A 25,836-nucleotide genomic window follows, 5' to 3' on the forward strand; every position below is an offset into this window, starting at 1 on the left:
TTAAAAATTGAGAACATGAAATTAAAAAGGTAACATTTTCTTGAGGGAGGACCCCTAAATCCCCCTCAAAATACATGCAACTAAGTCTTCTACATTTGCTATTTAGAGCACTATATTTATTGAGAGACATTTTAATGGAGTTTTCAAATTCTGAGTGCAAAATGTGTGCTCTTATAGATCCCCCCAACCCTCAGTGTGGAATAGTTAATATGGCATGCACACTGTGGACACTGACGTGTAAAAAAGTTACAGTAACTGGATTTTGTAATCATGAGTATTGCAGCATTTATGTATGTGCATAAACATGTGAACGTGTATGTGTGTGTGTGTGTGTGGTGTGTGTGTGTGTGTGTGTGTGTGTGTGTGTGTGTGTGTGTGTGTGAGAGAGAGAGAGAGAGTGGTGTTTGTGTGAGCTCATTTGTTGAGCAATTGTTAGAGGTATTTTAGGCGCATGGTGGGCTCTGTGACAGACTCCCAAGTAGATAAAGACAGAGAGAGGGAGAGAGAGAGGGAGAGTGATGAAGACAGAGAGAGAGAGAGAGGGCGAGGGAGAGAGAGAGAGAGAGCGAGAGAGAGAGAGAGAGAGAGAGAGAAAGTCATCCCAGTCAGTCTGAATCTCTCTCTGCCTACACAATCTGCAGACACAACCCCGGGCTCAGTAATGTTGAATACGCTGCAGGAGTGAGCTCTACCTTCCTCACACGCTCTGCGATCACCTGCTCGGCGACACACACACACAGCGCACACCCGGTGAGTAGACCTCCGTTTTTCACTGTTTGCATTTGCCTCTGCCACACTAAAGTACAGTGGGGCATCTATTTGAAGCTGAAGGCTTTCAAGGGGTAGATGCTCTTGTCAGCTCCGAGAGGTTACTCTGTACAGAGATGACCACTGTGTTGTCAACTCCCTGTACGTAGTTTTCTACCATAACTCAGTTACCCTGAGGTAACTTGTTGTTACGGAAAGCTAAAATAAGCCACGAGGGGTCTTTTGATTCTATAATCTTTTAATTCCTTTAAGCTGTCGGCCGCTCGCAGCCTCCCAGCAGGGGTCCGGCTTTAAATGACAAGACTTTCACTCACAGATGAACACACAGGCAAAAAGCAGTCGCGGAGTCAACAAAGTATGTACATGACATCTCGTCAAACTGACAAGCTGTCAGCACGCTGAAAATTGTACACTTTTTGGGAGTAATGAATGTATGCCACACAGCCACACAGTCATGCACTCCCACATACATGCTGTTGTTCAGGGCTGCCTGCGGGAAAGCAGTCACCTCGTGCCCTTTCCCTCCTCCTCATTCATTTCAACGTTTCAGCACATGTGGAAGAGCAGAGTGAGGACGCTAATGAAGTAGTGAGCTCATTTTTACATCTCTGTGAGGACCTGAAATCACACTGGTGTTATCTTCATATGAACTACATGCAGAATAAACTGATTAAATACAGAATGTGATTCATTTTTTTGCATCAGAGATTTAATAGCATACTTCAGGAGTTCTTTGGGGAGTAGCTGACATTTTGGGACATATGCACATTTGATTTCTTTCTGTGAGTAAGATGTTCAGTTGCATATCAATCTCGTGTCTGTCTGAACAGAGCTGGAGTCAGGACATAGTTAGCCGAGCTTAGCATAAAGACTAGAATCAGGGGGAAACAGCTAGCCTGGCGATATTCAAAGTTCCAAAAATATTAATGTAACATCTCTAAAATATGTATTTGTTAATTTGGCACACAAAAACAAATAAGTAAATATGTCAGATGATGGATTTATGGGGAGTTTAATACTGGAACTATTTCTTAGCGCCAACATTTGGCAACTAAAGAGCCAGAGCATTTTCTCAGGAAAACAAACACAAAACTCCAAATGAATGATAATGTTGCTATGTGTCTGCTGTATATCTAAAAAGTGATCAACATACACTTCCTCACATAACTTGAAAATGAATATGCATAGTTCCAAAAATATCTGTAATTTCTTAAGCAAAAACAAAAAAATATGATTTTTCTTTTACAAACATCCATCATGGCTTGTGAAGTCAACTTATGAAATAACTGAATTCAAGAAACTTGTAGTTATTTGGCTGGGAAAAGGCAATTTAGATAGTTGTAATACTGTAGATTTGTTTTGACTTTTTATTATTTATTTTACAGGGATAATGCACAGCTTCTTAGCAGTAATTTTCATCTGTAGTCCCTGGGCAGGAAGCAAAATTACGAATCCCACGCCAAGACCAACTTGGTGTGGCCAAAGTGGTCGACTGGTTGGGGTTAGGCGTTTGACCTCAAGTGGTTAAGGTTAGGGTAGCTGATTGGTCAGGGGATAGGACCTGAACAAATCAGGTTACGTTACCTTGTGTAAGCATGGACGCCTGGCCAATCGTAGCTATTGAAGGGAGGATCTTGGCATCGCCATAGTGGTAAAAAAAATAATGTGGGCAGGAAAAACAGAATAACTGAAGGAAACCTAACACTGGAGTACAAAAACGCTAACACAACAGTAAAGGAAAACCGTAAAGTAAGATCAGAACAGCAAAACACAACATGAACACTGCAACAATACAATTTCAAAACATTAAAACACCACAACAAAAGAATCACAGCATTGAGACACCATTATAACGGGGCTTCACACTGTTGAAGCTATGGTGTGTAGTTTCTGTCTCCCCTATGAGGAATTCTAAGTAATGATAAGGAGTCAGTGAGCGCATCCACATGATACAAGCCTTCCGTGATCACGTACGTAATCAAACCCCTCCTCTACACGGTTGGAGGATTAAAAAAACATGATGGCCTCTTCAGAAGAGGTCATTATCTTCACTAGAGTTTCTGCACAGAAAAGTCACTCTTGCCACAATCTTCTGAACATAACCATACTGAGAAATACAGAGAGAGTTGTGTGGAGCTAATAGTCTTAATTAGCTTTGTAGCAACTCATTTGGCAATGGATGGAATGTAACGAACATTTCATAATATCAAAAAGTTAAGCACTAACGCTTTAATGTTACTTCATTGTTAGGGGGACAAGATAGAACCAGATATCTCCCATAAAGACCATAACACTAACTGGACCACATCTGAGTGTTAATCAAAGGCCAGTATCATGTCTAAATTGGTGTTTAGCAGACCATGTTCTAGACTAGTGAAGGCATCTGCTGTTGGCCTGTGTGCTGTTAATCCATCAGAGATCAGATTAAGGAAGGAGACGCAGGGATTAGAAGTCAGGAGCACCTCGGCTGAAAGACCAGACAGACAGGGAGATATTGGGGTCATGTCATTGGGACTGCAGTCTGGCATGGATCATGGACAGAGTACTGAGAAAAAAGACCTGAAGGGACTTTCCTTAAACTCTAGAAGCAGAAGAAGACATTACACGAGTACTATGAATAAGCAAGTGTTGGAGAAATCCTTCTAAAAAACTGAAAAACCTGACTCCCTGTAAATTTAACCCCAAAAGGGGTTATTCTTTTTGTCCCCAATAAAATGCGTTTCCGAGCATTTAAACTGGGGGGGACCTGAGGGGAACTTGTTTTTTCCCCCCCCCAGAGGCCCCCCCAAAAAGGGCCCCTTTAAAACCCAATAGCGGTCGGGGTTATATTGGGTTCCCCCTTGGGGGGCCTTTTTGTTCCTACTTTTTTCCTTAAGGGGGGGTTTTAAAAAAAAAAAAAAAAATCCCTGCTCGGGGCCTCCCTTTTTTGCCTGCCCTATTTTTTTTCATTATCATTTACTTCCAAGAAAAGCTATGTTCACCCCCCTTCTTGTCCGTTTCTCGGGTTTATCAGACCGTCCTCAAATTTTAAAGGGGCCCTTTTGGGCCCTCACCCTCCTCTTCGGGTGTTTCCCCTGTAGTTTATCTGACTAAATACCCCCGTTCTCTCCCTCCTCCCGGGCCCCAGCTGAAAAGCAAATTTTATAAAAATTCACACTTCCACACTCTTTTTTAGTCTTTGGTTTTTTCCCAATATATTTTAAGCCGCTTTTACGGCCCGGGTTCCTTTTGCCCTGTTCTTTAACCCCCTCAGTCTTTGGGTATTTTTTCCCCAAAAATTCCCCTTTTTTTCGCCCCTACTGGGTCGAACATTTTTTACCTAACTGCTTGCCCTAAAGGGCCCTCCTCTTCCCCCGGCATGGTGAAAACTTCAGAAATCCCACAAATGGGAGGCGGTGCTTTTTTTTTGGCCCAGGCAGGGGTTGATGACCTTTGGATATCATGGCCGCGGGCCCGGGCACACAGCAACCCCCACGGGAACTAGAATACAAAAAAACGCAAAAATGCCCAAACCAAGCAGTGATAAGTTTCCTTCCATTTCCCCAAAAAGGTTGTCATCCCCCCCCCCAAAGGGGTTTTTGTTTACCCGATGCGTCATGCATCTCCGGGGAAAAGGGCTCGAATTTGGGGTTTCAACCCCCTGGTAAACCTTCCCACCGGGGGCGTTTTGGGGGGAGACCTTACGCACATTTTCCCCCAACATGGAACAGACCCCCCTTTTTTCCCGCCAACAAGGCCCCGCCACCTTTCGGGCGCCATGAGGGTTTTTGGGGGCCCATTTTGCTGGGGCCCCAGGCCTTCGGGGCATCCCTATTTCCCTTGCTCAAGCGAAAAACTTAAAATCCCAAAAATTTATCCTATTCTTTTTGCGGGGATGAGGGGGAAAATGGCTGAAACCTGGTATATTCTCAAATCCTGCGGCTATTTGACGGCCAATTTGTTTTTTGGGGCCACCCCCTGGGAACTCCTATGCTGCCCTTAATATGGGTTTGGGGGTTTCCCCCCCTTGGAAAAAGCCCCTTGCATATAGGGGCCCTTTCGCCTTCTTTTTACGGCCCTTGCACACCCCTTATGGGGGGTTATAGTGGACTCATTTTCCCCCCCAAATTGGCATGCTATCTAACCTAGCAAAAACTCCTAGTTTGTTTTGGGAATTTTAAATCTGGGAGTACCCCCTAAGACCCCCACAAATAGAAAAAAGCCCCTATTCTCCCCGGGGCCCCAAAGGGCTGTTTTTTTTGTACTTTTGTATTACCCCGTCTGGGGGGTAAATCCCCCTTTTGTTTTTGGGCTTGCTTAATCCTTTGAGATTAAAACGGGTGATATCTTGCACCCCCCCCCCCTTTATGGCGGAAAAAAATACCCTTTTTTTAAAAAGCCGGGGGAAAAGAGGTTTCGGGGGTAGAAACAATTGGGGGGAAGTTTCCCTTTAGTGTGGGGAATTTCCCAACATCTTTTCATATCCGCTGGGCCCTCTTTTGGAAAAGGGGCCCGGGGTTTTATTTGAACGCCCTGGTCAAAGCTGTGGCACAGGCCCCCCCTTCCAGTTTTTGTTCTTTCCCTTCTTTATTAGCCCCCTTTCCCCCAAAATTGTCCTGGGCCGGAAACCGGCTGAAAACTCAAAACACATCTTCCACCCTCATTTTAGAAAGCCCTTTGCACTTTACGTCTTCCCCCTTTCGGGGGGGGTTTAAAACTGTATCTCTCCCCATTAAAGTGTCTTTTCTGGGTGTGCTTGGGGGGACCCCAAATTTTATCTCCGGGGGTTATCGGGTCATTTTCCTGCTATCCATACACCAAAGGGTAACATCCACACTCCGGACCGTTCCTGCCCCCAATTTGGTTTCTTTTCCTGAAAAGGGTTTTGGGGATTTTTCGTGGGGTCTAACTATAGCCCCCCGCTGTATAAAAATTTCTCCCATTCATTTTGTTGTACCCCCCAAATCTTTTTTGGGTCTGTCAACCCCCCCGCCCGGTTTTTCCCCCCCCCGGGTTTTGCCCAAACCCCGCTCATACCACTTTTAAAAGAGAAAAATTTTCCCCCTTTTTCCCCGGAAGCGCTCCTTTAAACATCCTCTACCTTTTTAGTCTCACAGATTAAAACCTGGGTGTTTTTTGAAAAACTATTATCCCCCCCGAGTCTTCCCTCCCAAAAACAAGGTAAATGACGGGGTTTTGAGTCCCCTCCCATGGGGGGTCCAATCGGGGCCCCCGCCCTTGGGGATGGGGCCCTTAGTGTTTGTTTCCTACCCCCAAAAACTCCCTTCTTCTTTTTCTCCCCTCTTAGTTTCATTTCCTTTTTTTACGGGGGAGGGGGTTTTGGACACTCCCGGGGGTGATTTTTTTCCTTTGTGGCCCCTGGGGCCCCCCTACGCATTTTCCAACCCCAAAATTTAAATTTCGGGCACCCCCTACTACTACTACTGCTAGGCAACTGTTGTTTTTTTTCCCCAACCCCCTTTTTCCCTTTCCCCCAATTTGGGATGTACTAGGTTGGGGGCTTTTCCCCCCCAAAATCTCTTCCATCTATTTTTTTGGATTGTTTTCTTTTTTTCTCCCAAGGGGCGGCAGGAGGTGGGGGCCGGGGCAAAAATGTGTCAGGGGGTCCCAAGGGTGCTCCTTTTTTTACCTTTAACCGGGACCGGTGTGAAGTAACCTCCCTTACTTCGAAAAGGCCCCGGGCCCAAACCTGGGTCGGGGCCACTTCCTTTTGGTAAATTTTCCCCCCGGCCCCCCAGTCGCCTACCTTAAACAGGTATTGTTGCTTCCTCCTGCGGTTTCCTTTTTCCCCAAACGGGAAACCTGCGTAGAAGGGGGCCTGAAACCAAGATTTTTAGTTTTTTCCCAAAATTGTCTGTCATTTCTATTTGCTGAACCTAAAAATTGGGCATGTCCCCCTCCATCATTGGGGGTCCTGGCTTTTTCCCCCTGCCCATTTTTTCTTTGTGGGAAAAAATTTGTTTTTCTCGCCCTTCTGAGGCCCCTCAAAATTCCGGGGGCCATGGGGGGCGTTTCTCCCCTTTTAACTTGCTTCCGCACATCCCGGGGCTATCTTACCCTTTTCAATGTCTGGTTTCCCTTTTTTCCACCATTCCCTGTGACTTTTGGTTTAAAACTGACCCAAAGGGCGGAGTTTTTTCCCCCGGGGCCTGTTTTACTTCTTTTAAATTTTTTTTTGGGAAAAATGTTTCCATTATCTGACCTTATTTCCGGGGGAACCCCATCCCTTTGGGGAAATGATTCATTTTTGACCTTTTCCACCACTTTTTTTGCTCCTCTTTTTTTTGGGGGGAAAAAGGTTCTTAACCCCCCTGAGAACCTTTCCTACCTCACCAAAGAATTTTTTTTTTCCCCCCCCCCCACTTTTTTCCGCGCCCAACCCTAAAATCTAAAAACTAAATTCTTGAAAACAAGCTGTGGGGACTGGGAAACGCTCCTTTTAGTGTGGTTTTGGGTTTTCTGAACCTTATCTCCCCCACACACCCTTCATTCCTGACAAAAAAGTGTCCCCATGTCCCTTTAAAAAAGGGGTGCCCCCCAGCTCAGACAGATTCAGGAGATTTCCCTTTTTCTTTTCCCTTTAGTGGGTTGGTTTTTTGTCTTCGGGACAAAATTTGCACATCCCCGCTGATGCGGGTATCCTTTTTCCCTTTTTTTAGACCTCCATACCCACTTTGGGCCCTTTTTTTGGGGCCGCTCCCCCGCTTTCCACGATTCCATTCATAGGCTTTCCCGCCTTTTCCACTGTATCCGCCCCTTTATGAGTGGTACATCAGTCTTCTTTCTCCCCCTTTTTTTTTAAAAAAAATGGCATTTAGAAAGCCATTTTTTTCAGAAATCCCTATGAAATGGATGAGTAGTCTGGGGAGGTGGGTTTTTCCCCTGCCCTTTTCTAGGGCAAATTTTTTAGGTCCCGAGAAGGCGACCCTTTCCGGCCCCTGTTTTTCCATAGGGGGGCCCGGGGAGAAAAGCGATGAAAAGCACAGCCAACCCTTCCCTGGCCAAAGTAGTTCGGGTTGGGAAAAGGCCCCCGGGAAATTTGGGCGGCTGGGAAACCTTGAGGCCCAAAAAACCTTTTTGGGGTTTTTAAGGAAAATGACGCACCTTCTCCGCCCCAAAGTTGCAATCGGGGCATTTTTTTGCAGGCCTTCCTACTCCCCCCTAACTGGTCCCGAATTCTGTTGGGGGTCCCCTTTTTACCCCCATGGGGGAACAGCGCAAAGTTGGGGGGCGGCTGGGCCCCCGGGTTTCCCCTAGCACCGGGCCAAAACTTTTTTTTCTCTATCCCGCCCAGGCCCCAAAAATTTTATCACTTTTTCTTTTTAAATCATGCCTGCTGGCCCTGATCCCCACGGGGGGATACCCCTGCTGTGCAGCTCAGGCCCCCAAGCCCGGGGTTACTGCTGATGCGGGGACTGATGCGGGGAAAAGTGGTTCCAGCTCCCCCTCTGGTGGGGGGGCCGCACTACTTTATCGGGTCCCCAAAAATACCCCCCCGGGGCCCGAGATCCCCAAAAAACCCGGGTGCACTCCTGCGTAAGACTATTGAAAACTGTGAGGAAATCCCCGCCCCTCCTGTCCCCGGGGGGATTTTTCCCACCCGAGCTTTTAAGTCCCAAAAAATTTAAGGGGGGTTTTCAAACCCCCCGGGCCTCCTCCCCCTCCTACTGGGGGGGAGTGGGCATTGGGACCCCCCTCTGGGGTGTGGGGCGTCTGCTCTTCCTCCTGAGCCCCATTCACTGTTCGACGCAGCGGGTCTTGCTGCCTTTTTTCTCTCTGAACCCCCTTTGTTAATCTTTCCCTTATTCTAGTTGAAACTTCGCAGCAAACTTTTGTCAGGGGCCTCGTTGGTAAATTTTCCCTTTAAAAGTGCCTGCTAAAAAAACCCTCTTGAGGACTTTGGGGATCTAGATCTGGGCCTGCGTTTTTTTCGTTTTTTTTGTCCTTTCCCCTGAGCAAGCTTCTTTTGTTTTTCTCACTTTTTCCCCGCGGCTGTCTGACCGGGTTTGCTACCTTCCCTTCTTTCCTGATCTTGGGGGGGTACTATTGGGGAGGTGGGCCCGGGTCCTTTACTGAAAATTTAAAAGTCTGGGTTTTTTTTGGCAAAAAAACGCTGAAAGGGGTACAGCTTTTCTTGGGGCCCCGGGTTTTGGGGCTTTGGCCCCCCTGGTTTTGGTGGGGCCGCTGCTCTCCCCCCGACGCTGACTGTACCATTAAAATTTTGATAACCCCAATCCCGTAGCGGCCCTCTAATTCCGGTAAAAATGGGTCCTGTGGTTTCGGGCCCATTTGTAATGCCTTTGGCTGGAAAGGGCAGTTACCACTGGGGCTTTTGGCTGGGGGGTTTGTGCCGGTTGGGCCCGTTACGCGGCGGTTTGGGGCGGGGGTTCTTAGGTTTTTTATGTCCCGGATAAAAAAAGGGGTTTGGGGTTTGGGGGGGGGCCCACGGGGGACGGGGTTTTTTCTGGCTTTGCGGTTTTTTCGGGTTTACTTCGGCTCAGTTTTTTTGGGAACTTTTTTCATCTTTTTTTTCAATCCCAATTTTTTCTGTTTCATTTTTCTTTTCAAACCCCCCCCATAATTTTCCTTTTTTCTGCGGGTTCATACTCCTTCTGCTTTTTTTTGTCTTTAAACCTTTTCTTTTCTTTTTCCCCCTCTGCCGGGCCCTTTTCCCCATACTCCAAATTCTTTTTTTCAACTTTCCCCATTTCCCTTCACTTTCTCCGGGGACGGCCCCCCCTTCTCCCCCCAATCCACCTCCTCTCTCCCCTTTTTTCAATCTCTTTTGCTACCCTTTTCTCCCCTTTTTTGGGCCCTACTTTTTTAAATGCCCCTCCAACACTTTACCATAAGGGGGCGTCAATTTTTCAACAAAAAACCCTGGGAAAATCCAACAAGCCAAACCACAACAAAATCAAAACAGCAAAACCCAAAAAAACCAAATTTTTTTATTAAAACTCCTCTAAAGGGTTTTTTTTGTACATCTCTATAATCTTTACAACTTAAAAAGTGACCCCCTCCTCCTTTTCCAAATTTCACTCGCGGTGGACCCCGAAAATTTTCCAAAGACAAACTGTTTTAACCGGGAATCTTTTTTAGGTGTTTCCCAAAAGAACCAAGGGTGGCAAATTTTCCCCAAACCTCATTTTGAAATATCTGTTCCCCTTTTCATCTTTCCCACCCCCGTCCCCCCCTGGCCTTTTTTTCCCCCTGACTATTTGTCCCTTTTCCTCTCCTCCCCCCCCCGTATTATTCCCAAAAATTTTCTTCCCCCCCTAGGTTTTTTTTCTTTTGTTTAATAACAATCCCACCCCAACTTCACTGTTTTAACCCCTTTAAATTTAAACACATTCAAGCCAAAATTTTTTTCTTAAAACAAAACCCTTTCGACATTGAAAGTGATCACAAACAATTTTTTTTTTCAGCCAATAACAGAATTTTTTATTTTAAAAAGGCTTCTTTTTACCTTTTTTGTTGGGGGAGCTCTCATTTCACACCCAAAGAAACGCGTATCGCCGCTCCGTTCCCCCTTTACGGGGCCCGCGGATGTCATTCCCCGGGGGCTTAGCTGAACCGGAACCGGGGCCAAGCCAAGGGCCCGTTTTGGGTTCCCCTGTCCCCAAATTTCGTTTTCACTTTCCGGGGTTCCAAAACCCAAAATTTTTTTGGGGAAACCCTTTTATAACCCGACCAAATGACTCCATGATGAATTTTAAAACCCCCGCGTTTTTTCTTGTGGCAAAAGATGGGAAAAAGGGTTTCCCCCCCCAGTTTTACTGCACGGACCGGGTGGGAACTTGTCCCAGTACAGAAAGGGTTTCCCAAAAGGGACTTAAAAAATACGTGCTCAGGGGTTTTATTGGTTCCCCTTTTGGGGGGCCCGTTTGGGCCCCTATACTGTTCTGGGGGACAATCCCTGCTTGCCTCTTCCTTCTTCCCGTTATTATTTTCCGTTTTTCATTTCCTTTCAAAAAACGGGTTGTTTTACTCCTTTTTTGTCCTGGTTTTTCCCCGATTTTTCAGAAACCTCCTCGAACTTTTATGGGCCTTTGGGCCCCACCATCCCTCTTCTGTGCTCACTGTAGCTTATCTGACTAAGATAGCTCCTGTTCTCTCCCTCTAGCCGTACCCAGCTGCAAAGCATAATGTTAATAGTCACACATACAACACTCTTATTTAGTTTTTGGGTTTAATTCAGTATTACTTTAAGCCAGCTTTTACGTGGCCGTTCCTGAGTGCCCTGTTCTCACCACCTCAGTCATTGTATTATTTTCCCCCCACAAGTCTCACATGTGGCTTACATTACTTTCACTGAATTAAGATTTGTTCACGACAGTCAGGTTAAAAACCTTTAGAACTTGTACCATTGGTGGATTTCATTAATTTGCTCTTCAGATTAAGATGTCAATTTATTGAAATTACGTTTTTTCATTTCTTTTCTGTTCTGTAACAAAATTATAAACGGCCTGAAATACACACACGTACAGAGAGCATGGGAATATAGTTGATACTTGTTAATTTTCACCTTGTGACTATACAAATCACAACATGTAAATAGGACTATTGCCGTTATTTTGTACTTATTGGGAGCTTTAGCTAGTTTTGGAACCAGTTACCTGCAGGATATGCTAGGCTACAAACGCTGGGGGTCAGCCCAGGTACAGGCGGGCAACAGAGATGGGGAAGGGTTTATAAAGTCCAAATAAAGATGGCGTGTTCCTTTAAGGCTGAAATTGACAATACAGTATGCTATAGGGCATGACTTCCTGGTCAAATTATTTCCATGGCGCTGCGCATAATGTCCTAGGGTTGTCCATTATATCCACTCCTTGTTCCTCACCAGCTTCACCCTCTAGTCCAAATATGGTCACTTCTGGCACCAAACTTGAGGATTCAAAACAATAGTACACACCAATGGATGATGTCACGTTGGCTACGCCCACTTCTTTTGTTCAGTCTATGCCCAGGTCTAAGGGAGGTCTGCCAATGTGTGACGGATGCCCAGGATACACATGACTATGCCTGCTTTTCAAAATAAGGTGCTAACGCAGATTACATACAAATTCCATATGTTGAAATACTTTTTAGTAGATACCATATAAAATGTGTTACCTGAGCCCCTCATAAATTTAGGAAATCACACTAAATTGTGAAGTAAACTACTTCCTTCTTTGATTTTGGGTTGCAGGAAAAACAAATCTTGACGATAACTGATGCATTTCAATTAGAGACAACTTGGACTACTCTGACTACGTACTCAAAATCAAGCATTTTTACTTTTCAATTTGGAGAATTTCCAAAAATTAAAGTCCCAGATCTGTATTTTGAATCTAATGAGAGATAGCTTTTCAAGGGGAGGGGTGAGGAGTGAAAGTCTACGAGCCAAAAAGCTTTGGAAACTGCTCAAACAGCTTGTGCATGCCAGTGACTGTACTGTTGGCTTACTAGAGCACTGCAATTAGTCTGTGTTAACTACTAGTGATGTGATGACACCCACAGACTGGTGTTGGCTTCCTTGGTTCTGTCCTCCAGCATATGCCCATAGCATTTATTATTGACTCTTTTCTCCTGGGTGTTCTTGCTTGGTCCGGGCATTGCATCAGTCTAGCTAGAGCTTTCCAGGTTTTCTGGCATTAAATTAAAACTGGACTGCACCTTCTTTAGTCCTCGTCAGTTGACTTTGACTGATGACACACCACCAAACGCATCCAGATTATGTCTAAATCCAGTTGGGTTTGGCAGTTCAAACCTGGCATTATATATTCAAGATGTTGGACCACTAGATTATCTGATTATTGACAAGTGTTGAGGGTTTTCTTCCCCCCATCAGCTCTTTTTGAGGAGCAATGTGTCACCTGCTGCAAACACAGTGTCAGGTTGGTCCAGCTGTGAGCCAGGCAGCCTCTCTATTTTCAGCAGTGTGGGATCAGGCCTCCATAGTGTCAACAGGTGGACAGGCCTCTCCTCCTCCCTTCTCCCCTCTGTTACTCAAATCCAATAGAGTCCCGCTGCAGCGCTCCAGGCTACGGCCCCCTCCACTAGGGGTCTCAAAACGATAGACTTTAATGACGTTGTGAAGGAGCGTGGGTTCATGACATGTAGTTTTTATTGCCCCCTAATAATCTTTCTGACGGGACTCAGGCAGAAATAATGTTCACGGACGAGTTCATGCTATTTCATTCTAATGAAATAGTCTCAGTGTTTCCCACAGAATAAGCTGACCAGGGGGAGGGGAGCAGAGCTTCAGTTAGCAACCTCCCCGCCAGATCAGCAAATATCCTGTTTCAATCACCACTGTAGCATAAAAGCATAGGGTAATTAGCATGTTAGCTAGCTAACTAGCCAGCACCAAAATGAGTCAAATTTCACAGCTTAATGGTTCATCCCCACACTCTTGTCACAGCAGAGGAAAGCGCATTGCTTTTGCTTAATATTTCAAAACTGGTAATAAGGAAAGTAAGCTAATGTTATATTGAGCAGCAAATATCTTACAGAATCTAAATTTATATCTAGCTAGGGGTGGGGGAAAAAAATCGATACAGCATGGTATCGCGATATTTTCAGTGGCAATACTTTATCGACACACAGCCACCAAGTATCAATCTTTTATTATATATGTGTTGGTCAGTTTGTCTGCTTGACAATCCCATTTTGCAGCAATAAAATTGAAGTGAGATGAACATACAGAGATTTGTTTCTTTTTAGATAAAACACATGTTGTTTATCGTAGAATTTTGCAATATGTTTAAAATCGCAATAATATCGTATCGTGGCACAATTATGGTGATAATATCGTATCGGGAGGCATCTGGTGATCCCCACCCCTATATCTAGTTAACGTTAGCTGGCAGGCTTAACATATTATAGGCACTGTACCCCCCCCCCAACCGCTCAGGGCGCTGGTCCAGCACTGGCAGCCCACTCTGACATCTCTCCATTTGTGCATGAATAGGTCCTGAGCATGTGTGTGTGTGTAGTGAACAAACAGAGCTCCCCACTCGGGATAAATCAACAGTGTAAATTATAAATATTATAAATTATATTTAGTAGGGGAGAGGGTGCTGATAAACTAAATTTAGCTACCTTAAATTTTGAATAATGTTATGCCATCTAAATTTTAATGACATATTAAGGTTGTACAGCTTACCTTGGGGTTATTGGTGGAGCCAAGGTTGTGTGGCTTATCCAAACTAACAATCTATGAGACATGCTATCATATCCTGGTTATATTGTCTCTGGTGGACACAATTTCAGATCTCACTTGGCTCCTCAAGTTTGGTCCCAAGGAAAAAAATGCACTTTGTCTTCTGTCTGAACACCGTTTCATACTGTATGACTGTTGTTACCAATGTGACTTTTTTTTTATCTGCCATCTTTGGCCTGTTTGGTTAAGTACAAAACAGTGGGGAACCGTCTGGCCCCTCAGAGAGGGCCTACGATATGCTAGAAAATATTCACAATTAACAACTAACATCTCAAAAAATTTTTTTGAGGAAGTGTTATTTTGTTAAAGAAATCACCTGTTTTCTTTCCTTTTGGTGATAACTCTCTCACTCTCTCCATACTGTTTGATCATTGCAATGCTAAGGCTCGACTAGCGCGGTTATGTTTGTTTCAGAGCTGGAACTATGATAAACTAACATTTGCAGTACTATAAGAGAGGTCACAATAAGCGAGGCTGGGATTTGCTTTATTCTGACAAGGGAAGGGGTGTCAGAGGGCCAAAGTTTAAGAGTCACGGTTCGCTGCTCAAACAAGAAACTACACTTCACCCGTGGGGTTATCAGGAGAAATTTACATTTAAATCACATAATTTGGAGATAAATGCTATACTAGCTGACGTGCTTCCTTCTACCCGACACCGCTCAGTAGCCTCCTGTTGAAATCACAGACTCCAGTAGTCATTGTTGCGTTTTGATGATCATTTATTGATCACAAAGATCTTCATATCAATGTGCAAGAATCCATGTGTCCCTCAACAAACATACCATCATCCACATGGGCGTTGCGCAGTGTGTACATTTGATATGTTCAAAAACTATTTGTGCTCCCCCGATTAACAGCACCCCTGTTTCCTGTTGAAAGGCTCCTACCTAAATAATCGCTCATAAGCACACTAGTGGATAATTTGTGTCCTACACAAAAAAAAAATGGTTTCCAGTGAACAGGAAGGGTATGGAAAATTACAACCTGAAAAAGTAACTAGGCACTATACAGTGGTGTGAAAAAGTGTTTGCCCCCTTCCTCATTTCCTGTTCCTTTGCATGTTTGTCACACTTAAGTGTTTTGGAACATCAAACCAATTTAAACAATAGTCAAGGACAACACAAGTAAACACAAAATGCAATTTGTAAATGAAGGTGTTTATTATTAAAGGTGAAAAAAAATCCAAACCATCATGGCCCTGTGTGAAAAAGTGATTGCCCCCTAAACCTAATAACTGGTTGGGCCACCCTTAGCAGCAACAACTGCAACCAAGCGTTTGCGATAACGTGAAATGAGGCTTTTATAGCGTCCTGGAGGAATTTTGGCCCACTCATCTTTGCAGAATTGTCCTAATTCAGTTACATTAGAGGGTTTTCGAGCATGAACGGCCTTTTTAAGGTCATACCACAACATCTCAATAGGATTCAGGTCAGGACTTTGGCTAGGCCACTCCAAAGTCTTCATTTTGTTTTTCTTTAGCCATTCGGTAGTGGACTTGCTGGTGTGTTTAGGATCATTGTCCTGCTGCAGAACCCAAGTTTGTTTCAGCTTGAGTACACGAACAGATGGTCGGACATTCTCCTTCAGGATCTCTTGGTAGACAGCAGACTTCATTGTTCCTTTTATCACGGCAAGTCTTCCAGGTCCTGAAGCAGCAAAACAGCCCCAGACCATCACACTACCACCACCATATTTTACTGTTGGTATATGTTCTTTTTATGAAATGCAGTGTTCCTTCTATGCCAGACATACTTGGACACACACCTTCCAAAGAGTTCCACTTTTGTCTCATCGGTCCACAGAATGTTGTCCCAAAAGTCTTGGGGATCATCAAGATGTGTTGTGGAGAAATTGAGACGAGCTTTGATGTTCTTTTTGCTCAGCAGTGGTTTTCTCCTTGGAACTCTGCCATGCAGGCCATTTTTGCCCAGTCTTTTCCTGATGGTGGAGGCATGAACGCTGACCTTAACTGGGGTCTTTTGTGACCTCTTGGATGAGTCGTCGCTGCGCTCTTGGGGTAATTTTGGGCGGCTGGCCACTCCTGGGAAGGTTCACCACTGTTCCATGTCTTCGCCATTTGTGGATAATGGCCCTCACTGTGGTTTGCTGGATTCCCAAAGCTTTGGAAATGGCTTTATTACCCTTTCCAGACTGATAGATCTCAATTACTTTCTTTCTCAATTGTTCCTGAATTTCTTTGGGTCTCGGCATGATGTGTAGCTTTTAAGGATCTTCTGGTGGACCTTACTGTGTCAAGCAGCTCCTATTTAAGTGATGCCTTGACTGTGAACAGGTGTGGCAATAATCAGGCCTGGGTGTGGCTAGAGAAATTGAACTCAGGTGTGGACAACCACAGTTATAGTATGTTTTAACAAGGGGGGCAATCACTTTTTCACACAGGGCCATGATGGTTTGGATTTTTTTTCACCTTTAATAATAAACACCTTCATTTACAAATTGCATTTTGTGTTTACTTATGTTGTCCTTGACTATTGTTTAAATTGGTTTGATGTTCCGAAACACTTAAGTGTGACAAACATGCAAAGGAACAGGAAATGAGGAAGGGGGCAAACACTTTTTCACACCACTATAGCTGCCCGACAAATGAAGTCAAGTAAAAATTACAATATCTGCCTGTCAGATGAAGTACAGAGTAAAGATTTAAAATGGCATCACATGGAAATACTCAAGTCCAAGTGTTACATTCCACCGTGCTTGTACATTTGAATAAATAACTCATGCTGTCATTTTCCATTTGCAAACAATCTTGTTTAATGTGCGTGTGAATTCCAAGCGGTTGAGGACATGGGATGATATAATAGGAAAGTCCCCCACTGTAACATACCTAGATGATGACAGTATGTTCATGTTTCTTTCCAATCTCATCATTCCTCCATCTCCCATTCCTCTCTCACTCTATCTCTTTGTGCAACTGAAAGCATCTACAAGTGAGAATAATTTCTGTCACACTCAATCAATAGGACAGTGACACTTTAGATGTTGATTTCATATCAAATTGTACAACTGTAGTTTCCTTGATCATTTGTGTGTGTGAGCTGGTTTTTCAGGCGGTCTTTCCTATTTTGAGAGTAAATTGACTTGACGTTTTGGGTTTTAATTTTAAACTGTGAAGCATCTTTACAGATACTGCATCTTCATACTATAAATAGCATAGGATATGTAGCCTACTTATGGCATTTTTGTACCTTTGCAGAAAATGCAGATAGTTTAAATTCAGCCAAACGGGTCAAGGAAGACAGCATTGGTGGATTGTACCTGATTGTTTCCCAGACAATGACCTTTAGTGGCCCTTTGAACTACAGCTTTTTTTTTTTGATAGCGAAGGCAATGTACTGTGGCATTTTTATTAGGGATGCACCTATCCGACTTTTTCAGTCCCGATACAATGCATGGGCTTTGTGCGTCTGTCAATACCAAATACCAATCCGGTACTGTTGTTGAATTAATAATAAACTGTATACCTTCCACCTTATACCCACCTTCCACCATGTGGAAGAGACTAAAGGGACCAGACTAAACACCTAGCCAAACATTACTTTCCTAACTAAGACAAAATAACATAGATGTGATGTATTGAATTTGCAAAGTGTTTTTTGGATGTTCTTGATTAAAATGGTAGTATTGTGCTTTGCAGTACTACCACCACCCCTCAAAACATTTATTTTGCAGACATTGCAAACAGCTGACAGACTAGTTGGCGTGGCAAGCGTGAAATATCTCCACCCAGCCAACCCCTTGGCTAGCTCCATGGTTAACTCAACTCTTCCAGCATGCAACACACGTGCTGTGACGTAGGATGTGCTGCGACGGAGGAAAAGACAAAACTGTTTTGTCAATGATGGGGCCAATATCTGATCTTAATATTGGGTTGGTTCACCTCTAGTTTTTATAGCACCACAAAACCTCTTATGAAGGGGGTCAGGGTGGATGGTTGGTTCACCAAGGTTTGTGATTGAATCACACAATTATGAACATTAGTGTTTCTGGTATTTTAGATGTGACTAAAAATGCTGGGATTACTGTATTTAATTATGTGTTTTAAAGTAGTATGAATTACATAATTCCCTGCAGTTGTATTTGACAAGTACTTTCTGACAAATGCATACTGTCTTCCCTGTGTGACATGATTGCTGTGCTTGGACCTTGTGTGGGTGAAAGGCGGATTTTAGTTGGCATGTGTGTGGGTGTGTGAGGGGGCTGAGCATGAATGTGTAAAAATATAAGCGCCTACTTGCATACAATATGATATTTAGAACAGACTTGTACTGTCATGACTGGAGTTCATGGCATCTGTCCCCTCTCAGCTGACAACAGTGTCAACAGTGTGGACTGTCAAGGACATTTGCATTGATCCTGTCTGCATGTGTTCGCAGTATAGTAGTTATTTCCTTCACACTTAAGGGTAATTTTGTTGTTTTTAACCTGGAACCCATTCCTATGTGTTTGTGTGTCGGTAACCGATGGGAACATCAATCTTTGAAATTGGTCCGGTTGTAACAGGCAAAGGGGCATTGTCAGATTGGTCCACTAAAAGTTTTTTTTAATTATTCTTAGTGTCTGACATTATGGAAAGGATCCCTATAGAGATAGACCTTTTAAATTCATCTTTAAGACCTTTCTGTTTAACCAGTAACTGTTCGGAAGTTGCTTGCGCTAAACCCACCAGACTCCATTTAAAAAAGCAATACTTGTAGTGTGCACAGAGCCAGCATATTTTCACAGTTAAATCAGTAAACTGTGTTTATTTCAACCAAAACTAGAGTTTTCATGGTTGAAAAAGTGCAGGACGACCCCAAAACGGCTTTCCATACTTTTGTTTAGTTTCTGTCAACTTTGAATGAAGTGTATTTTACGATGCTAAAATTACTGTTCATTTCCATGGAGTCTGGTGGCTTTAGCGAACGCAATTTAACAGATTTTTTTATGTTTATAAAAAGGATCTTACTTGTTAACAGAAAGGTCAACCTCCTTGGAAATCATTTCCGTAATATTGTCAGACACTTAGAATATTAATCTGAGCCTGTCAGCAGCAAAAAAAGCACTTTTGTTAAGGTATATACAAACTGCACAATTGTCCTATTAACTTACGTTTTAGCTTGTTTCGCCGCTGTCGACTGTAGTGATATGACTTATTGCTGAACTAATGTCTGATGGGATTGTTGCTCCCATCAGTCACTTAGACACAAAAACAAAGAATTCCGGTTGAAAAAAACTGTAGTCTGAATCAATAGATTTCATATCTGAACAAGCAAAGTTATTGTTCATTGGCCAAAATGCATCTCATTCCAATGTGGTCAACAAAGTGTGTGGCATGGACAAAAGAGTGATTGTTTCCTGTTTCCTACTTAGAGTCGTTGTTGTTGTTCTATAACCATCACCAATGCCTAAAAAGTGCTAGACTGGGTTTAGAGTGAAATGCCAGCACTCGCTCCAAACCACTTTCAATGAATTAGTGCCTGAGGTGGAGCATGGATAAAGCTGAGGCAGGCTGATTGAAGCCTACAGTCTATGCTATGCTTTCCACTTGGTCACTCAAAACAATTTTTTAAACCAGGCTGTAAACATTCTGCTGTAAAGTTAAAATTAAACTGTAGTTTTTTGGCCCTTTGGATTGACTTCATTTTACAGCACTGTCGATTGCCTTTTGGTTCAGGTGAACCGTGTTTGGTTGGAGTGCACGGAGCTCCCCGCGGAGCTCCCCGCGGAGCGGAGCAGCCGAGGTCTGAGCCACCACCAATTTGTGAAAAGACAATTTATTGAGGTTAGATGAAGTGGACACCTTTGAGAGTTCACTCAGTCGGTTCTGTGTTTTGATTATAGGTGCATTTTTGAAAGTAGGATGACACATACCATGTGCAAGTGTAACTCATCGCGTGTGTGTCTGTACATACCAACCAGCTATACCACTGCTGTAATACCGCAACGAGGAGATGAGGAAATGCCATACATAGCACCACCTTTTAGTACTGGGCACGAACCCATGTATCCCCACTGGTATACTGAGGAGGCAGACAGTAGTGAACATGGACAGGATGACATTCACCCGGCTCAAGTGCTACTAGCAGTATGAACACAAGCCCCACATAAATAAACATGTCTTATGCCTTATTTATCACTGAGGGTATGTATGACAGTATGTATTTTCAGCAGCTGGCCATTTCATTAGACATTAAAGTGGAATTATGTGTGGTGGATCTAAGAAAAGACAGCAGCATTGCACAGGGTGACATTGTGAAAAGAATCAGATTACATGTTATGGAGCAGTTAAAGAGAAATGATGTAGTGTTTATATGTATGGCCACAGCACGTTTCCTGTCTGTCTCATTGGATCTTTGGAATACAGACTTTTCTGTAGCTTCCTCAGTTGTTGTACTGAGAACAGGGGATACCGGCTATTACAGAATTTGATGTGTTTGGCGGGGAAACTCACACCAAGCTGAACCTTGAGAAATCCAAACCAACTGGAGGTGTGTACTCACTCACTCAGCCGGTCCCGCCACAGCTAAACTGTGTATTAGCTGCCGAGGTGTTAACAGGCCAGTGAAGAGTGAGCTCCCTGTGGTTTATTTATATCCCAGAAACATGAAATTACGTATTAATAAACAGGTTCACAGGCAACTGATGTTGGCACAATCCATGTAATTAACATGTCTGCAAGCTTTAGAAAACACAGTTCACCTCATTATTCAAATGATGGAAATTGCAGTGCACCCTAATCAAACCAATGCTCTCTATAAAGACATAATAATATCGTATTTGTATTTATTATAAGGATCCCCATTAGCTGACCCTTAGACGACCAGCTAGTCTTCCCGGGGTCCAAATCAACATTTAACCAGACAACAGTAAAACATTTCATGACATATACAGAAAAGAAAAGAAGTAAAATAAAAAAAAAAAAAAATACGACAATATCTGCTTACAGAACTACATAACAAAAGAGACTCCAAAAAAATAAAATCAAAAATATGTAAAATAAAAAAGCTGGCAAATATGAGGCAGGGGAAAAGGAGAAGAGGACGATGTAAAATATCTGAAAACCCTAGAAATGTGTACTAAAATGGCATGATAAGTAATTTTTCTATAGTTGTATGGCAACTATGGTATGGTAAAGGTTGAGGAAAAATTATGACAAATAATAAAAGGTCAAAGTATTGTTAAGTAAACAAAAAGTTGGTATAGTGTTGGAGGAAAAATAGAAAATAATCAAGTCAAGCATTCGTAACGAAAACAATACACGAAGGTTACAGTTGTTGGTCTGGAAGGATACAAACTCAGCTCAACTATCGAGTGTATTCACCTTAGTTTTATCGGAAAGGACGCACACCCTGGTTCACACTAGGGCCGAACGATTAAGCATTGCAAGAATCGATGTGCAACGTTGCTTTTATTCGCAGGCTGCTTACACCTGGCACGTACCCCGAAGTAACTCGCAGAGGACATCATGTTGTTGGGCAAAGTGCACTGTTAATTGTGTTCTTTTTCAACCCCCAAACCTAAACCACCTTAACCCTCAGTTTGCAGGTGGAATTGACCTTTTTTATGATTCGTGTTCTTTTATGAATCAAAAATAACCATTCGTGTTTGAACAAGTATTTGGGCAAAGTGAATTTCTGTCTGTGTATCTGGGGCTCTATTCAATTTATGATTTAAAAAAAATTCAATAGGTTTTGAAGAAGTATTGAGAAAAGTGACATATTCCAAACTGTGGTACTAAGCTTCAGGTACATTATGGTTAAGCAAACACTAATTGTATAAATGAGTCAAGACAATCAAAGCTTCCAAACGTGAAGAAAAACAAATCACAAGTAAAAACGTTAAAAAAATTTTGTAGTGTTAAAAATGTCAAAAAAAGTGACAAACATTGAAAAAAAAGCATCAAAAGTGTTGAAAAATGGGATAAAAACGTCAGAAAATGTTTTAAAAGTTGATTAAAAGCGTCAACAAAAGTGTTGATTTTTGGGAAGACAACACAAGGGTTAAAAAAAAACAACACAAAGCCATGTACGATAGTTGCAAGGCTAAAAAACCAAGTAAGTGAAATACCACCCGACAGGGCTCAGTGACCTCCTGACTCCATATGAACATACTTCAGTAACAGAACATGGACATTACTCAAGCAGTAAAAGTATCGCAAAAGATGATGCACCTCAGTACGGTGACCAAGCCTGGGCTGATGGCTTTGATAAAAACACTGGATCAACGGTACAACATTCCCTCCGCGCATAGCTTAGCTGTTTGGGGGGGGGGTCTCTTCATAAATCCAGGTAAACCGATAAAGCAAAGCTTGACCCAGTCTAATCAGTGCGGCCTGGCTTGGCTGAAGTATTTTGGATAGATGTGCGTTCACGGCTTTCCTTGACAGATCGTAACAATACGCATTGTTCATACTTTATACAGGGTGAGCAGCATCTACTTGTGGAAGTATAACGCAAAACACATTATTTGTAAAAGAGAAACATGGCTGCTGTAATGAAACAACAAGAGAAAGCGTGGCAGACGATCGCCGACCAACTGAACTAGCCTAAAAATATACATTGAAGGACCACTGCTCTGGATTAAACCGTCATCATCGTACCACTAATCATAACCGTTGTAGCCTACTCTTTGACTGAAAATTAAGCAAAATGTAATGTAACTCAGGGAATTTAGCATGAAGATCAATTAGAATATGATGCATAAACATCTCTTGCTCCCGCTCTCTAATGGGTTAAAATATAAATGTCCTAAGTCATTGAAACTTCCACTGCGCGCTTTTAACGCGAAGTGTACAACTGTTCGTTTTTGCAAATGACAAGTGACACGTGAATGAATGTTTTAAGTTAAGAGCAGTGGTTCCTAAATGCATATTTGGATCTGCAATGTTCTTTTTCTTCTTTTTCACAGAGTTCCCTTCTTTACATATTATATGCTTTGCTCCCACGTCTATACTTTACGGACATGGAAAAGAAAGACACTGAAGAAATTTGACTCTAAAATCTAGAAACTATAAAGATAATTAAGTGATACATTTCATGCACACTGTAAACATGAATGTAACAGAGTATATTCATCCGTCACTCCCACCAGCAAAATATATGTAAGGTCAAATCCCATTGAGGCGTTCTCTCTCTGTTGTTTCATGAATGTACTGTAGTCTACACTATACAGTTATTGGTTCAGTAATTAAGACTGCATTTGGGACGATTGAAAAATTAGGATATGTTCTTAAATTTGTACAATCCTCCCAAATTATAGTCTAGAATACAAAAGAAAAGACAGAATAAGAAGAAGAATGCAAAAGAGAATAATTAACTCAAATAATTTAAGATGCATTGGTCCACTATGGAAACACACATGTACAGCACTTTATTTATTGGCCTTAGTAACAGACTTCATTTAGAACACATTTGACAACTTTATCAGCCTTTTGTTATTATTATATTATAACATATAATATATAATCAAACTTCTGACAATATGAATAGCAGTCTACATACAGCTGCATTTTCACACTGCTTTTCAGCAATCTGCGCTTTAGTAAGTGTGATTTCTTACTGACTTTAATATTAAAGTTTACAAAAGGCTTGTTTTTCAGTGCTTTATGTTGTCATGGTAATTATTACAATGCTGGACGTTCAACAAATCAGTCACTGTGATTAAAGTATCATTCATATAAATTCATGCATCACCTAATTTAAATATAATAACAGTAAAGGACAGTTTATGTTTAATCCATCTAATATTGTGTTAATCATACAATCATTTGTTTGTCTTTGTTAAAGAATACTGCAGATAATGAGCTTAAAAAAAAATCACATTTTAAACAGCTATTGCAACATTGGTGAAACTGGTGAAGTGCGCTGAGGAACAGATGCAATTTTCTTTTACTTGATCATAGGGGGTTAAAATGCTTGTTTGAAATTAGATGGGACATAGCCCTGGGTTGGAAAGATTTTAATGACTGATTAAATAATAAGCTGAAGTGATGATAGTGAGTCAACGGTGACAGCAATATCACCTAGTCACAATCATCTGTCATAACTAGGCAGTTATGTTGGCAACGTAATGCTGCTGTTAAAATTGGCAACATTTGTCCAGTTATTTCTTCGATATATGTGGTAACTATGGGCTACGGAATGATTAATTGATTGATAGTGGTTAAAACCTCTCTTCATTACCGATGTAGCTCGCTCTACCACCTTTGGATGCCTTTAAAGTAAAGCAATGGAAACGTACTGTACGTCATTTTATATAGAATTCACGTTGTATGACAGGCACCAGTATCCACATGTGTTTTCTTTTACCCAGGACCGGCTTCTGTTTGTTTGTGGCAACCCCCCCCCGTCCATAGTTCGTCTATTGGCGTGTATTTGATAGACAGAGACCCCACCCCTCCAGTGCAGTGTGAGAAAGGAATTATTATTTGATAGGTAGTAGGGACAGATTTGAGCGGGTGTCTTCTAAATGAATAGGATAATTAGGTGTTGAATAACGGAAATTATAATTTTTTGTTATCATAAGGGGAATGTACCAAAAAGGGTACCCAAACCTACTCCCATTTTTGCAGACTACGTGTCTCACGGGGCTGTGGAAGTGAACCCAGTTCTCTCTCTTCAGACAGCCCTGTGATTGGTTGCTCTCCTCTCTCTGCAGACGGTCCGTGGCACGTTAACCTTCCGTGATCGTTCCGTCCACGTCTGATTTACTGTCGTGCATTAAACCAACACAGTCATGTTACATTCCCGACAGTCATTGTGCCATTCCTCAGGCCTGGATTAATTGTCTACATGACATGTGACACGCACATGCTACTTCTCCGCCTGTCAGGGCTGATACATTCAAATGCATGTTGTGTGTAATAATGTACTGCAGTAAATCATTGGTGGCAGGCACTTTCACACGATATGTGTGTTCACAGTGTATTATACAATGTCTGGAAGTATACGTCCAGGCACATTATAGATTTGTGTAAATTTAAATGCTGTGCTATTGTATAACGATGGAAGAGAATCACAGTGAGTTTTATATTATCCAACTTTCCACACTCCACAAGGATAATGCTTGAAATACTGTTAAGTGTTGTGTGTTCATCCAAAGCCTGATATATCTCCTTCCTCTGTGTAATAGAGCCGTCTGAAAACTACTAAACACAGATTAAATGTTCATTCATTCCAATGAAAACACACACCACTGTAGTTTATTTTGACTCAATCACATATTAGGGGTGTGGCAATATACCGGTATCTTACCTAAATATTGGTATCATGTTACTTATAATACAATACATGATGTAAAAAATCCAGCATTTCCCAAATAATTCCTTTCCAATCTGACTTTGTTTTCCTCCCTCTAAGCCTCACACATTGAATTTTTTTGTTTATCAGTACATCTAGTTTCCGTTTCACTATGTGATGACGCATACAACACAGTACGCTTTTTAACACTTTTTTTCGAATATCTCCAGAACACTGCAGCCTAGAGCTCAGAATGTATCCATTTCAGAAGCTTTGTAATGCAGCATGGAACATGAAAACGCCAGACTTTTCTTTAAACTAATAAATCCAACAATGAATGTCTTCTGTCTTTGAGTAGCCCATATGTTGACTGTGCATTTGTCTTTTAATTGTTTTTAACCCTGTGCTTGTTGTGGTGTCTGTAATTCTTGCAGCTAAGTAAGTTGCTCTGTGTCCAAACCAAATTTCTCCTTAGGGAGACCAATAAAAGTACTTTGACTTTGATTATTTATCCATCTATTACGTAAAAAGGAGTTGTTGTCGTTAGCCACTAGCTGAAGCCTAGTCTAGTCATTCCACTTCCGGGATTGCTCCGGTGGTGCCGGATATTATAGCTGGATGTCCC

General features: G+C 42.4%; 1 protein-coding gene across 5 annotated transcripts in view; it reads left to right on the forward strand.

Moving 5' to 3' along the window:
* Positions 1–488: 488 nt before the first annotated feature.
* Positions 489–25,836, forward strand: part of palmdb (palmdelphin b) — a 78,583-nt gene continuing 53,235 nt past the window's right edge. For all 5 annotated transcript variants that reach the window (XM_032504359.1, XM_032504356.1, XM_032504360.1 and 2 more), the window contains exon 1: positions 489–750. The gene's annotated coding sequence lies outside the window, so the exon portion shown is untranslated. The remainder of the gene's footprint in view (positions 751–25,836) is intronic.

The sequence above is a fragment of the Etheostoma spectabile genome, chromosome 22, assembly GCF_008692095.1.
Source record: "Etheostoma spectabile isolate EspeVRDwgs_2016 chromosome 22, UIUC_Espe_1.0, whole genome shotgun sequence".
NCBI lineage: Eukaryota > Metazoa > Chordata > Actinopteri > Perciformes > Percidae > Etheostoma > Etheostoma spectabile.